Raw genomic sequence first — 14082 nt, 5'->3', positions numbered from 1 at the left:
CACTCGGCTGCGAATCGCTCCAGCGAGAGCTGAAGAGCATGGCCCGATGAAGCCAATAAAACCATATCATTGCAGAAAGCAGAGACCAAATCCTGGGGCCACCAAACCGGATCTCCTCAACACCTCAGCTGCACCTGGAAATTCTGTCCATAAAAGTTATGAACAGAATTGGTAACAAAAGGTAGCCTTGGCGGAGTCCAACCCTCACTGTAAACTAATCTGATTTACTGCCCAAAATACATTCCAGGCTCTGGCCCCGGTCGTACAGGGACCAGACAGCTCGTACAATGGGGTCCGGCACGCCATACTCCCAGAGCACCCCCCACTGGAGTCACTGGGGGACATGTTTATTCGCCTTCTCCAAGTCCAAAAAGCACATGTGGACTGTTTGGACGAGCTCCCATGCCCCCTCCAAGGCCCTTTGAGAGGGTGTAAAGCTGGTTCACTGTTCCAGGACAGGGACAAAAGCCAGACAGCGCCTCCTCAATCCGACGTTTGACTATCCAACAGATTGTGCTCTCCAGAACCCCTTAATAAACCTCACCAAGGAGGCTAAGAAGTGTGATTCCCCTGTAGTTGGAGCACACCCTCCGATCCCCCTTTTTGATGAGGGGGACTACCACCCCAGTCTGCCAGCCCTGGTGAACTGTCCCCACGTCCACATGATGCTGCAGAGGCGTGTCAACCAAGACAGCCCTACAGCATCCAGAGCCTTGAGGAACTCCGGGCGGACCTCATCCACCTCCGGGGCCCTGTCACTGAGAAGCTTTTTAACCACTTCAGCAACCTCAGCCCCAGAGATGGGAGAGCCAACACCAGGTTACCCCAACTCTGCTTCTTCGTTGTAAGATGTGTCAGTGGGTTTGAAGAGGTATTTGAAGTACTCCCATCACCGATCCATAACATTCCAAGTCAAGATCAGCAGCCTCCCCATCCCCACTGTATACATCGTTGATGGAGCACTGCTTCCCCTTCCTATGCCATCTGATGGTGGACCAGAATCTCCTTGAAACCGTTCAGAAGTCATTCTCCATGGCCTCTCCAAACTCTTCCCATGCCTGAGTTTTTGCGTCAGCCGCATTCCTCTTAGCTGCCAATACCTATCAGCTACCTCCGGAGTGCCATAGGCCAAAAAGGCCTGAGAGCACTCTTTCTTCAGCTTGACAGCTTCCCTTACTGCTGGTGCCTACCAACGAGTTTGGGGATTTCTGCTGCAACAGGCACGGACAACTTTACAGCCACAGCTCCGGGTGGTTGCCTCAACAATAGAGACACTTAAAACTGCCCAATGTCCTAAATGTCTCATTTGAGGACAACTGAGGACTCAATGTCCCCTGCCTCACCTGGGACATGGTTAAAGCTCTGCTGGAGATTGGAGTTGAAACTCTTTCTGACAGGGGACTCTGACAGCCAGACGTTCCCAGCAGACCACCCAACACTCTTGGGTCTCCCAGGCCTGACCCCCACCATCTGAGCCAACTCACCACCAGGTGGTGATCAGTTGACAGCTTCGCCCTTCTCTTCACCCGAGTGTCCAAGACATATGGCAGCAAGTCCAATGATATAACTACAAACTGCAGCCTAAAGTGTCCTTGTGCCAAGTACACATGTAGACACTCTTATGCCTGAACATGGTGTTCGTTATGGACAATCCATGACGAGCACATAAGTCTAATGACAAACCACCACTCGGATTCAGACCCCTCCAGGTCTCACTGTCATTGCCCACGTGAGCATTGAAGTCCCCCAGCAGAACGAGGGAGTCCCTAGAAGGAGTGCTCTCCAACATTCCATCCAAAGACTCCAAAAAGGGTGGGTACTCTGAACTGCCGCTTGGTGCATAAGCACAAACAACAGTCAGGACCCATCCCCCCACCTGAAGGTGGAGGGAGGCAACCCTCTTGTCCAACATAAACCCTGATGTACAGGCACCAAGTCGGGGGGGCAATGAGTATGCCCACACCTGCTAAGCGGCTTACAAGCAGCCGAAATAAGTTTTCTCTGCAGGGTGGCTGGGCTCTCCCTTAGAGATAGGGTGAGAAGTTCTGTGATCCAGGAGGGGCTCAGAGTAGAGTCACTGCTCCTCTACATCGAGAGAAGCCAGATGAGGTGGCTCGGGCATCTGGTCCGGATGCCTCTATTGTGAGGTATTCCAGGCACATCCCATGGGGAGGAGACCCTGAGGAAGACCCAGGACATGCTCCACAACACTCCACATTTGTTAAGAAAATAAGTGATTATGAAGTTTCATTTCAAATTTAGCATTACAAAATGGCTAACTAGTTAAAATGATTAATATGGCTAGATTGATTTAAGCTTTCCCAGTGTTAAAGGCCCTGACCTTTCAGCACTGTCCCAATGTTTTCCTGATGTCATTATACAGAAGTTTTAGCCATGTCTTCAGACATGCTCAAACACTCCTGATAAGATCCATCCATTGTAACATTTTTTGTTATTATAATGTTGACTGTGGACTCTGTCCGATTCAGGCCATAAAACACTGCAAACACAAGCAGCCTAACAAGACCTATGCATGTCTGCTCCAAAACACTGAACCAGTGACTTTTTTTCTGCCTTCAGAAAATGAGAGGAGCTTTTTTAAAAAAAATGTCACTCTACAACAGCTTGCGTTTCCCCAAGGATACTGAGCTAGTACGGTCTGCCAGTCTATCACACAAGAGCATACTGCTTTTGTGACAAACTGGCAGACTAACATCTTTCATTTCTGTAGCTCCTCTGTGCTCTTCTTCTTCCTAGACAATCCTCACAATAACCTCTGTGGTGTGTGCATGACTACACAGCATTCCCAATTGCTCTCTGTTGATTCGGTGCAGCGCACTGGTGGATATCAGGGCTCCAACACTCCACATTTGTTAAGAAAACACTTTAAATACATAACAGAGAGCTGTCAAAACATTGCATAAGTTAAGAATGCAGATTTAATTACTTGTCATTGTGTGCTGCACATGTATACAAAACTGAATAACAACAAATATCCTCACTACCCCCAAGATCATTTGCTTGCAGCAGATGAGGCTTGCCTTGTCAAAGTTTGACAGAGGATAGACTTATGTGCTAACTCTATTTTAACAGGTGAGCTGCCTGACCATCCTTAAATCCTTCAAAAGCTGTATCCATTACAGGTTCCATGAAAGGTAGGTGGGAAGCAGAGAGCATGAGGGGCTGCTTCATTGCACACCAGACAAACCATCTTTACACTCAAACTGGCAATTGTTAAATGTACACCTATGTCAGTCTTCTTCACCATTCAGAAGCTTTTCAGGTATCTTCTTGTGAACAAAACTTCTTTACAGATGTTGATGTTTCAGAGTAAAACTAGAAAATAATTCTGCAGTAAGGAATTTTTCCCTCTACAACACAGCCTTAAGGATTCATGAGGGAAGTTGCATTCAAACACGCTTAATATCCATCCTGTTTCATACTCATAACAGCAGTCTGGTGGAGGGAAGTGAATCATAGTGCCCCGGTGGCGTGGAAGTGCCCAGATATGCAAATGTGTGAGCTGGTGCAATAGATTATTCAAATGCATGAATACTCTGGCTTGAGGGTCGCCCCTGCTGCCGAGCCGTGGTCACTCACCGTGTTTAATATCCCCCCTTGTGCTGTGTTTCCCCTCCAAGTCTGGGGGAGCAGTGATGACTGCTTCAGAAATTGGGGTGACACAAGGTGACACAGGCTTGCTGGTGGTCTTGTGGACCACCTGCACTAGAGATGTGGGGCTAATTGACACCCTTTTGTTTTGTTTTATTAAAAGGGAAAATCTTTTTTAAATAATATAGCATGTTGTTATGCCATTATGATGTTCTTTAATGAGGGGTTAATATGGTATAATGTTGTAATGTTTAAACCAGTCCATGATCTTTTTGTGCCTTAACCATTTAGTTTTGTTGTCTAGAACTACCCATTTTCTTCTTTGTAATTTATTTATTTATTCTTCTTTTTTTTCCAGAAGAACATTTTTGCATGCTACCAACTTTTGTTTAAAAGGTGTTTGACAAACTGGCAAAAATAGCAAGGTTCAGATTTATCAGCCAAAAAAAAAAAAAAAAACAAACAAAAAGGAAATTTTTTAAAAGTTTTTAATCTTTTAAAATTTTTACAGGATAAGCTATTTTGTAAAATTAGTTACAACCTTACACCTAACCAGTACTATATTTTATATTTATGCCCGTATTATACTCTCTTGGTTACACTTTATTCATTTCTAAAGCAGCGTCTCCCTATTGAGTTCACATTTCTCACACAAGAGCTATTAGTTTGAGTAGCATTGAGTGAAGAGAGATGCCACCTTCAATACAGAAAAAGCAAGAAAAGTTGTAACTTTGCTAAATATGGTAAGGCTGCGAAAATATCATGGAATGATGCAGAGATTTATTTTGTCAATGTACAGTACAGTACTAGCTCTCAATTAAATAAAATGGTTAAGTTTGTCTATACTTTTCACTGGAAGGTTTGTGTTTGCAGCACTTTTTAAAACTAAACATTGCCAGATAAATAATGAAAACATCCCAGTTATATAATTTTAGAGAAACTACAGACTATAAGTGGGAAATGCTAAATGACCTACTTAGTTTACGCTTTGACAAAATTATGTACAATAATCATTTTTATCCAAAATGTCAGTACACATAACACAACTTGTTCCCGGCAAATCCTTCTTTTTCGGCCTGTATTTCACAAATTACTTGCTAAATCTGTCCATTGCGCAACAGCTCATATCAATTTTAGATGTGTTTTATATATTTTTAAAAGGATCAACATGTCTATGTTCAGATAACCCCAGTACTGTGACATCTTTGAGGATGCCACATACATTCCCTCTGTTGTAATGTAGCTATACTCTATCAAGCACTTGTATGTAACGGTGGACTATAGTGGTTGAGCAATAGATTTCATGATGTGCATCCAAAATAACGTTAATTATCCATGTTTGATACTGGTTGCTTATGGTAACTAGCTATGTGCAACAATTTTAGCAAAGATAAATGCATACTTTAATTTAGATGTAAGAAAATTTGCTGATTACTTTGTAATCCATACTGTAAATGTAAATGTTGTACATTATGTTATGCTAATCTGTTTATGCAAGGTTATCAACCTCAATGCCCATGTGTTGCAACCCATTCCCACCATAACCACCCCTCATTTTGAAACCAGACAGCAAAAGGTTTGTTTGAAAAAGGGGAGGTTATAGAAATTCCTGATTTATTTCCTCTGACTGCCTCTGGCTCTCAGTGCCAAGCCAATTATTTTTTCCAAAAGATGTCAGCTTTCCTTTAAAAAAAAAAAAAAAAACTACATAATTTCCTGAAATAACCCTTTTTTCTTTCAAGCAGTGCTCGGTAGTCATTTGCGAATATCACTTAATCAGGAGTGAAATGGCATTTTGCTTAGCCTTGTAAAAAGTATTGTTGAATATACAAAAAAAAGGAAAGTAAATTTTGCAGAAAGATGTAGAAACACATGCTCTGAGTCCCTGAAAAGAAGCAAGGCATCATTTCTGCTGGAAACCTTTAAAATTCAATTAAATTCCTGAAATTAGAAAAATTAATTAACATTTAGGTAAATGACCTCCTGAAAGACATTTATTTGCATTATAAATACTTGAAACTCTATGAGAGCCACTACTCCTCAACAATGATATAGGCCAAAGTTTGAGGTGAAGCTAGTAGATTTTGCATGGTTAAATGTCAAATTACCAACTCATAAGTAAGGTTTCCTTCTGAAGTTTGAACTATCTGCCTCCCATCCTGGGTGGTAACTACTAATTGCTAACGCCTACACAAGCACCAGGCAGTGATACTGATTTTGCCTTCCTACATCTCAAACATCTGGAGTGACACTAAGAAGTCAAGGGCTAGAGACAAGAGAATTACAGAAAAGGGTTGGTAATCTACTGGGATCATGTGCACAGGTGTTCTTACTATTGCGCTTGCACACACACAAAAAAACCACCAAAAAAAAAAAAACAAAAAAACTAGATTTAAAGACAGATGACAAGTGTTTGGTGAGGTAAGAAAGTTCTTAGATGAAAACTATAGTGTCAGCAGATGTAATTAAATCTCTGGTTTTTGAAAGCAAAGATTAAGTGTGTGTTTAGTAGATCAATAATGATAGACAAATAGGACAAAGAGAATTAATCAAAGTGCTTAGAAAGTGGTGCACTTAGACAAGCAATTAATATGTCAAGGAAACCTCACAGGGACAAAAAATCCGTTAAAATAAATGTAAGAAGGCTTCAAGGCGCTATTACTTAGGGTTATCATCATTGATTTTGTCTATATCTGTGAGGGAAAGTAATGTTAATATCCTTATTGATTCAGCGCTTTTTAGCAGCTTTTGATAGACACCACTCACACGTTGCATCTAATAAAACTCTGTTTTAGATTTCATTACAATGTCCGGACCGCTCCTTCATTTCCTCGAGGAGAGTTATGAACATCGATCGCTCCAGATAGGAAGCGTAAGTTCAGCATAAGCTTTGATGAAATGTGTCTCAAAATTTATATTGGAGTAATAGTGCATCAAAAACAACTGGGACTGGGAGCCCCCAAGTCAATATGGCTGACAGCCAGGACAACCTAATTTCTTTGGCTTTCCTTCAGATGCTTTGCATAGCATGACTTTAACCAACTCACAAATAAAAGTGGATGGAAAAGCACAGCAAGAGACAGGAATGTTGGCGGAGTTCACTTTGTATAATAAAACCTGCAAATCACCAAGAGGCTGCTGGGCTGTTCTGTAAATCACTGGCTGTTCTGTAGTACAGTGCATTCTTTACATCATGGGTAAAAAGCAACTGCAGGACTCGATTACTTCATGATGACAACTAATGGTAACAAGCACAAATTAAAGGGTTCCTGGCTTTTCCATTTGGATCATGGATGTTGTTTACTTTGGTTCTTTATGCTTGACCCATGGGACCTTCAGGTTTAGTCTCATGCAGCCTGCTTTGCTTCTGGCTCAATTGAACCTGGACTCTCAGTGGATATCTGGCGGCTTTTCCTGGTTGTGATGATCCCTTTTTTTCTGTGTTCAATTTCATTGCACTTGCTGACACAATTCTAGACGTTAACTGGATGAAATTGGGAAATCAAGCAGCTGTGTTATGTTGGACCTTTGCTTTATAGCTTTCCTTAACTCCCAGAACAATGGATCCCAGTATACTAGTAAAAAGTACACAGTACACATTAGATGATTGCATTATAATCATTGTAATCTGCAATATGATAATTAGAATCATCATAATTATTTCCTGGACACTGGAGTATTTCTTCTTTCTTTTTTAAATGGTTAAAAATAAAAAAGGGGATTTTTGATCATTTAGCTTTAAGAGTTAAACAATCTGTAGGAGAAAGGCTTGACTTGAGCAGCACTTGTTTGACATTATAAACTTTTGCTATCTTTATTTTAATCAAAACTTGTCTCTGTCTCAAAGTATTAAAACAATGGTTTGCTAATTATAAAGAAAATGTTTAATATAACAAATACAAAAACGATGGATTCAGCTCTTTGCTTGTCAAGATGATGCATTTGAAGGCAGCAGCTCTAGTGGTGCATAGAGAGTAGAGCTGAAATGCTGTGTCACATCATTTATCAGTTCATTGATAGAATAAGCTTAAGTGATTGTTTTTATTGTTTAGGGTTTTCAGGCCACAGTGAAATACTTAAATTCTTAGAATTACTCCTTATGATTGCCTTAAATCATAGTGTGTTGACTAGGTTTGGATTCCTGTCTGGGCATCATATTAGTGCAGTGAACTTACCATCAACAAAGTAGTTGCAGCCCTAATTTCTTTCTTATCCACATAATGCTCCAGCATCTCTTAAGGCATTTTTATGGCCCATGTAACACAGGGATAAATGAGGCACATCTAACACAATGAAAACTTCAGGAAACAACTCTGCCAAAACCTTATAGGTGCACTATTTTGTACACTTGTCTTTAGTCAGAAAATCAAACATCCACAAATTAGTTACTTGGCTTTATCTTGGTAGTTGTGGCCTCTATAAATTTGTCTGTGAGACCACCAATAGCATCTCTCCTGAGAACAGAGAAAAGTTCCCTTAAACATGAGCAGAAGCTCTGAAAATGATATCTTGAAAAGGTAATGGCCACGGACTCTGAGCAGATGGTGGGTGCTGTGAACCATGTTGTCGGAAACAGGGAGGCTTCTGGGCCCATTTTCTTCAAATATGTGTGGGCCTGTCTGGTTTCTAATAACTGTCTTCTGATTTCGATGTGGTGTTGTTGACTATCCATCTATCTATCTATCTATCTATCTATCTATCTATCTATCTATCTATCTATCTATCTATCTATCAGTACTTATCTGTAGATAAGACGCTGTTAATATATTTTAAACAAGATATAATTATTGACAAAAGAACTGCATGTCATCAATAACTCATTATCTTTCTGTAAACCAATTACTAACAGAGCTGTTTATATAGTCATTGATATATTGCGATGGGGTTAGGAATGTCTGTATAATTGCTTGCAGCAACATTAGACTAGATTACATTTTTTTTTTTTATGTGCTGTGTATCACTGCTCAATTGCTAGTTACAAGCAAGTGTCACCATGCAATTCAAGGTGAAATATTATAAACCTTTCATCTAACATTGGATTTAAACATGGCTTTTAAAAATGAGTATTATATAACTTATTCATTTTAATTAGTCAATATCAGTCATTTCCATTTAGACTTGACGTTTATCTCAGTGAGCAAGAAGCTTGAGATTGTACAATGTGTGACATTTTACTAAATTCATCTTGGAGTTTTGTGATTTCTGCGCTGATCAGTTGATCTTACAGCCCTGGAATGTTAAAAGGGTAAAATTTACACAACAAGGGAGTTTGGGGGGAGACTGCATATTTACAAGTAAAAATGCTAAACTGACTTTTATGAACTTGCGTATGGCTCTCTGACCTCTGTGGCATTTACTGTATAATCCTAAAAGGCAAATTCCAGCCATCTGGTACTTCGGGCAAGTTCAAGCAAATGTTAAGTTGTATTGTATTTGCAACCATTATCTGATTTGGCCTTAAAATAAATGAATACATACAATTTTTTCTTCTTTTTTATGCCTCATATTGCACATCTGATGCTGGAAAGTAAATAATACTTTTATCTTATCATACACAACATCAACGGCAGCTGAGTTGGGCATAATTACATACAGTTATTTATGTTTCAAAGGGAGCAATGTAAACATGTTCATAAGCCCCATCAGCCCAGTCCCCCCCACCACCACTACCCAGCCACCCAACCTCCTGCTGTTGTTGCTGCTGTTGCTCCCGTTGTTTGTCCTTTTTCTCTATTTGCCACCACCTTTTCCTTCTAAACTCACACCTCCACCTTTTGCCTTTTACAGCCAAAGCCAGTTGTTCATATACAGATTGGAAAATGGATTAAAGAACAGATGAAAAACAATGATGTCTTTGACTGGGTGTGGCTTTCATTGTAGAGACCACTGAGGGTGTTTGAAAAGAATAAAAACACACTAGATCATCATTAATGCAGTACAACATGCAACACGGCAGTTTTAAGCAATTCTAAGAATTTCTACAAATAGAATAAAAGCTTCTTTAAGATCAAATTCAATTGTTGATGCATTATTGACCTCTAGTGGTGAATGTTCATATGAGCATAATAAAGAGCATAAACAGCAACTCACATCTCAAGCAAAATGTTGACCTTAATTGTAAATTCCTAATGTGAAATTCCACAGGAGCAAAGTTTATAAAGCCAATAACTAACAATGATTGTAAGCAGTATTTGATTTCTTTCAAATTATAACACATTAGAGTCGGGAGGAGAAACAAACATTTACTCTTTGTAAAACCATCAAGATTACATCAGTTTCAAGATAAGCAGACACCATATAATCTCTCATGACAGAGTTAGACAACAACAAAATTGCAAAGCTTATATTGCAAGAGGACATGCAGATATGGTCAGAAGACCGAAGAAGTCGGCAAATTATTCAGTCATGCAAAATTGCTAGGTGCCAAATTACAGCTGTTACCCACTTCAATCAAAATATCTGACAGACAGATCACAAGGGGGGGCAATCAAATTTAGTACAACCTTCAGTTGGTGCTGAATTGGTCTTAATGTGCAAAATGTGCCAGCAGAGAAGCCCGTGAAGCATTAAAACTTTGATAAAATGGCACAGTAACTTTATTCAGACAAAATATATCAACAGCCCCACTAAAACAACAAACAAAGCCTTTATTAAGAGTGGCTGCACAGCCAGTCAGTGTTTTTGAAGACAAATCCAAAGAATCCACAATTAAACTTCTTAATAATTTGTTCCTCTAATGCTGTATAATAAGCTACTATTTGGTGATTGGAGAGGGGTAAAATATGCACACCATCAACATCTCGAAGCATCCCACCCCTGTTTCTTGGACTATAACTGCCCCTGCAGCAATGTCCCAGCGGTGGATCCTGATCTGAAACAAAGCCTCCATTACCAGGCATGTTAGTCGCAGCTGTTCCTGACCCACGGAGTCTGTCAAGATAGATTGGTCAGGAAAGAAAAAATGGAAAAGATAATGATGAGTTACAAAAAAAAAAGGTGAAATAAAGAAAGAATCAGGGGTTTTCTGCTTCAGTGTTATTGTATCCAAAGAAATCATCCACATAGTGTCAAAACAAGAGAAATAAGGCATCTTACCTTCCAGAAAAATGGGCATTTCTATTTTATGCCCATTGTTTTTACCCCTTAAATCTACCAAAATTCAATTTATAGTGGTATGTGTATTATAGCGAAAGTACAGATTTACATTTTAAACAAAGAAAAAAAACTAGAATATATAATATTTCACATTCCTTGGTTGTATTTATAAGGAATTAATGTGTTCTTTACTGTTCCATCTGTTTTGTTTTTTTATTTATTTATTTATTTTCTGTAGAAGTTACACAGTAAATGCTGATACAATCCTAATTTCCTATGCCTTGGGATGCAGAGGATCTTTTGCATGGTGGAGAAAATCTTAAAGACTTTTTCTGGGCTCTTGTCAGTTCCATGTTCTGAAATGATGGTGGACTTTTTCATTTCTACAATGAGAAAGCCAAAGCAGTTACTGATACTATACCAAGTATTTTACCTGTTCTGTCCATAAAGAAGAGCAGGATACATAGTATAAATATTAATAACACTTAAATAGTACCTGTCACATCAGACACCTGAATTTGTTCATCATTGCAGAAAGCTCCATTCCCTCTTCTTGTACTGGTACTCCTTATACGTTTTGTCCTCTAAGTAGGTGCACACCATACCAAACTCCAACTATAAATAGATTAAATTTGAAAAATGTTGCATGCTGCAAAGTTTGGAATTTAAAAAAAAAGAAACAAAACATAGCATTTTATGACTTAACATTTTTTGGATGATATGACATGTCCTACCTGTTTTTTAACAGCAAATGCAATCAACACAACCACAAATGGGAACCTGTAAGTAAAAAGTTACATATATGTAACAGATGTTTCCAAAACCATGAAAGTTCTTACACAGCTAACATGCTAATTTGGTGCTAAATTTTTCTTTAAATTTTAGCTTGTTCTATCTAAAAGATGAAACAGTATGAGAACATAATAATCTAAGGAAGGGTTGTAAATCATGACATATTATTACCATTATTATACACTACCAGTCAAAGCTATAGACACACCCATTTGATTTAATGGGAAAGTGTCAAACTTTTGACCAGAACTATAAGGCAGTGCTTCTCAAACTGGGGGTCACGACCCTCATGGGGTCATGTGATAATTTCAGGGGAATGCCAGATAATTGTAAAAAAATATATATATATATAGCCTACATTTATCAAATAAATATGGGATTTTTACCAGGCTGTAAAATTTAAACTGTTAATGATAAGATGAAACTTTGAAATAAGTGCCTTATTTTTATTATTATTTTTTTTTTACCACATTAACATATACAAGTAAAAAACAAAGTTTGTATGCCATATTAAAAATTTGAATTTGACATTATCTCCCTTAGATAAGCTAATTCTGGGTATGTAGGTGCCTTTTCACCACAGTGAACCACCAAAACCCACTTTATCCTCTTTATTTATGATGATTCTGACAGTTTTCCAGCCTGACATTTACGATGACTGCAAGATGACTCATTTGATACGTCACACATTTAATCACTAAGTTGTCGCGTGGGGGTGGGCGTATGTTATCTTGGGGGCCTTGGTTCAAAAAGTTTGAAAACAAAGATGTTATTGGTACATGGAAACTCCACCTAATGAACTTATTCTCAAATAGGCTATTCAGTGTGTTTTACTTTGCATACACCAAAAACGATATAAACAAGTCATACCGCTCCTGCTTTTCTTGCCACTTCAACAGCATAAATGAAGACTTTAAAAATGTAACATTGTCTCATAAAAATGTAGGTTAGTAATAAGAAATATAATTCAGTGGATATTATTTACATACATGTAAAATGTTTGTGAAAGGCACACAGTCTCATAACAACACCATTAAAACAAACATGCATGAGTAGTACTAATTAAATTATGGGAGGGTATGCTATGTAAAACTTCCTGTGTACTGGAATCTGTTTTTGTTCACACCAGGCATGTAACACGGTGTGTTGAAATTTTTTATTTCACTGTTTCTTGATTTCTGGTAACGGTAGTGGCAGTTTTGGAAAATTTTGTAAAAATGATTATTGATTCCACATAATCAAACTAGTTTGATTTACAGCTTGTAGTTGCATGTGCATCTTCTCTTTTTTCCTGTTATTTATTTATTTCTTTATTCGTTTTACATTACACACATGAACAGAGAAAAACAGTAACTAAAATTCAAGTGACTGGGATTTCACTACAAGAGGGTATGATAGCAAACATGTTTGGAACAAACTCCCAGAAAGCCTCAGATTAGCTGAAACACTATTTAAATCAAGGTTAAAGACCCACCTGTTCCCTGCTGCATTTCACTAGTTTTTATTTAGAAGTCAAAATCTTTTAAGCTGGAATCATGTTTTAAAATTGCCTTTAACTTTATTTCTTGCATTTTATCTATTTTATTTACATCTTCCTCCTGCTTTTATTTCAATAATTGTATTTCTTTAATTGCTTTCCGCACCCTGCTGTAATGTTTTATGTAAAGCACTTTGAATTGTCTTGAACATGAAATGTGCTATACAAATAAATTTGCCTTGCCTGTCAGAATTGCGATAATGGTTAATACTACTTTGTAGTACAGGGGGTTATTCCACGAACATCGCTAAAGAAAGCCAGGCTGTATCAGGAAAGCCTTCCTTGAACTAACACCATCTCTGAATTAAGGCTCAAGCCGTTCCACTAACACATTTTAGCTGCATCTACTTGAGGCTAATTCAAGCGAGCCTGAATATGTGGGAGGTCCTGAGGAACATAAGAAGCCCTGACGAGTGGATGGTGGAAAAGAGGAGCTGGCAGAAAAAGAGAGCAAGCCAAGATCTGTCATTTTCTCTCAGCTGAACAAAAAATGGGGATCGAGATCAGTGACATGTGGTGGGGTTCGTAGCTGGTGAGGCACCGACTCCTCTGGAGTATTTACAGTTGTAAGAAGTGAAAAGCGCATCTTATTTCACTATTCATCCAACAGCATGCAACTATGCCCCTTTCAGGTGAGGCAGAGTACTGCCTGCCTCACTTGCTCGTTCTGACCGCATGTCACTGCTGTATGAGACATACTGGCCCAGCTCAGTTTATTAATAACCCAATAATCAATATGCATCATCATACTTTGTGAATATATTATCCCTCGTGTGTGCGACCTACATTAATTCTGCTCTGTTACATTTCAACAGAAGCAATCTTACCAGCCGAAGCGTACCTGCAGCAGGTGAAAATAAAGTACAAGAACATATCTCAGAGAGGGAGGTAGCCTTTGAAGAAGTCTATTTGTTCAAAGCTTGTTGAGTTGTAAATATGTTGCACTGTAGATACCAACACAATGTCAGAGGCCACTGCTACTGGTGGGGGTCTTCCCCCTGAAAACCCGTGGGGCTGGTGGCCTGAATGCCCTTTGAATTAAGCAT

At 38.9% G+C, this 14082-nt stretch overlaps 1 pseudogene; it reads right to left on the bottom strand.

Annotated features, from left to right (window-relative positions):
* Positions 1-347: 347 nt before the first annotated feature.
* On the bottom strand, positions 348-14082 carry LOC121629211 (annotated as a pseudogene).

This window comes from Melanotaenia boesemani, chromosome 18 (genome assembly GCF_017639745.1).
Source record: "Melanotaenia boesemani isolate fMelBoe1 chromosome 18, fMelBoe1.pri, whole genome shotgun sequence".
NCBI classification, from domain to species: Eukaryota; Metazoa; Chordata; class Actinopteri; order Atheriniformes; family Melanotaeniidae; genus Melanotaenia; species Melanotaenia boesemani.
Note: the sequence above shows the minus strand (reverse complement) of the source record. Positions and strands in the feature narration are given on the sequence as shown.